This window comes from Ornithodoros turicata, chromosome 1 (assembly GCF_037126465.1).
Source record: "Ornithodoros turicata isolate Travis chromosome 1, ASM3712646v1, whole genome shotgun sequence".
Taxonomy (NCBI): domain Eukaryota; kingdom Metazoa; phylum Arthropoda; class Arachnida; order Ixodida; family Argasidae; genus Ornithodoros; species Ornithodoros turicata.
This window is the reverse complement of record NC_088201.1, coordinates 44,487,814-44,490,453: the sequence shown is the minus strand read 5'-3', so window position 1 is coordinate 44,490,453 and position 2,640 is coordinate 44,487,814. Positions and strand designations below refer to the sequence as shown.

Below are 2,640 nucleotides of genomic sequence, written 5' to 3'. Positions count from 1 at the left end.
GATTTTACGCAGCATAACAGTTGGGTATACTCTATTTTTTCTTAGGGTGCACACCATCAGTCATGCCCATGTATGCTGCATGCACGTGCCTCAAGGACATACGTGCTGAAATAATCTGTTAAATCATTCAGTGCTTTCACACATCAAGCGTCATGGAACAGCTGGTCGCACCAGTGCGACCTACGTTTCCATTTCCTTTCTACTTCTATATTCTGTTCTATTCTATGCATGCACGTGCTGTCGCAGGCTGGTGTCTCACGCAGAATTTTCTTGTAGCTTGCTGACGTTTTGCGACAGAGGACAGTTTCCGTTCTCACGTAAGAAGGGGTCACGTCGAAAGTCGTGTTGACACAGGCACGCTAATATACGTATTACCGGTGTAGCTAAGCCTTCTGCGGTACTACTACGGTACGGTACAAATTACACGCACAAGTGGAGTCACGAAGACCTTATCCTGGTTGTAAATTATGAACACGTGACAAATTAATATTTGGTCTCTCAAGATGAATCTCGTAAAGGGCGTTTTCAGTATCGCCCTCTTTCTCTTTATACAAACATACAAACCAGCAAGATATAGGATCAACAGACCAAGAATACCATCACCAATTTATTCACGCGCTTCGCGATTGACAGGAGTGGTTTACGGTAAAATAAACATTTCGACTCAGATAGGAATGCACGTCGTAGATGAAAACTGAGAATAAAATTTTAGCGTACTCCTTCCTTTAATGGTATTTCTCCTATGGCTGAATCGTTGGAGAAAGAGACAACAGCTGTTTCTTGTTACACCCGGCAAGAGCGCTGCTGCGACATGTGGCGAATGAGGTGGCCCATTCACGTTAATTTTGCTCTTGGGTCCAATTTCTTCGAAATGCAACACTTTACTTCTTTTGAGCCCTACGGGCGTATGTGTGGTCGTTATTTGTTGCGGTGCTTCGGTGTGTACTACGGAATTCTGAGCCGCAGGTGTCGCACGACAGCTGTGTTTTTGAGGATTGCCTCACTTCCGCGCCCATGGAGCGCGGCTCTGGAAACTCATGAGACGTGTGCCGTCAGCTTTTGATGTCGTCATTGAGGTAACAGCGTGGAGGAAAGCTACGCCATTTACAGAGATTCCGCGACGATCGTCGTCTCTCCGGTCATCTGCTTAAAGGGGTTCTGACACTTCCATCGCAATTGTGCAGGATAGATGTAGCATACAATAATTTGCATCGATGTGAACGTGCATTCAAAGTTTTACAGCGAAGGGGGAAATGGACAGAAAGTTGGCATCGCGAATACCGAAAACCAGGTCCCGTGCATGGCATAGTGGTTAGGATGACCGCTTTCTACGCCGAGACTAGGAGGTGACGCGGGTTCGAATCCACGCACCGGCTGTAGTGTCTGAGGTTTTCCTTGGGTTTTCCGGCAGACTTTCCAGGCGAATATCGGCACAGTTCCCCCTGAAGTCGGCGCATACTAACTCCTATCCCCCCCACTCCTTCCTGCTGTCCTCTCTCCATCTGTCCACGTCTCTATACGCCACTCATAGCCACAGTTGCTTCGTGGTGCTAACAGGGAATTTAAAAAAAAATACCGAAATTAATCGGGTTCTGACAGCACTGCGAACTCTCACTTCTTGATCGGCGGTGAAGTGCGCTACCAATTGCACCAAAATGGCACGAACAGACTGAGTGAGGATGAAAGATGAAAGTCACTGAAAAGGTTAGCCAGCTGTAGGGATCGAACCCACATCTTCTGGATTACAGGTCCAGGGCTCTACCAATTGAGCTAAGCTAACACGCCTCTCCAGCGACTTTCGGGGTGCGTCATCTGAAGGGACGACAAACCAGCCACTCACTCTCAACTCACCCTCCTTTCACTCTTACATTTTTGCTCACTCATACACACATTCATACGACGATTGTTTGTATCTGTCCCTTCTATGTTGTTCCAGCCTCAGAACATCAGTTTATCTCTTATAGACTCAGTGAGGGTTCACCAACATTGGCTAACTTTGAACCGAGATCAAGTGTTGCTAAAACTTGAAGTAACACTCAATTCTTTTTGACAAACGTTAGTTGATGACGCGATGAATGTTTCAGTGACAGTAACTCCTTTTACTGACCGTTGATCTCGGTTCAAATGTTAAGCGGCGTTGGTGAAACCGGACCTGAGTGTTATAAACGCTTACTTGTGAATGCGAGTGGTTGAAATTGCTCGTAGATAAGGAACCAAAGGTTGACATATTGTGTACTTGGCTGCGAATCAGAATTTCGTTGTTGCACGGCGATATGACAGGGCGTTTGGACATCAGTAGATAGTTTTTGAGATTGGCAATTGCGATTTGGAAATACCGCACGCATTTGCCGCATGTGGGTACGCGGCCTAACTGCTACAGGTATTTTCTACTCCCCCTACCCTCGCCATACACACACATAAAATGGTAATGGTGCCATGATGTTACACGCAAGGTTTGCCTGCCTCGTGTGGCGACATGTTGCACGTGCCGCAGGTTAGGACTGCGGATAATTTCGAGTGCCTGGGGTTCTTTTGACGTGTGCCGGAAACCTCCGACAGACGGTGCTGGCAGCAATGTTTACCTCACCCACATTGCTGCCGTCCTCGGCCGGGATTGAACCCGCGATATTGAGCTCAGCT

At 47.3% G+C, this 2,640-nt stretch overlaps 1 non-coding gene across 1 annotated transcript; it reads right to left on the bottom strand.

The window, feature by feature from the left end:
* Positions 1-1,707: 1,707 nt before the first annotated feature.
* On the bottom strand, positions 1,708-1,780 carry Trnat-ugu (transfer RNA threonine (anticodon UGU)). Its single transcript has one exon. It is a non-coding gene; the product is annotated as a tRNA-Thr (tRNA).
* Positions 1,781-2,640: the final 860 nt, after the last annotated feature.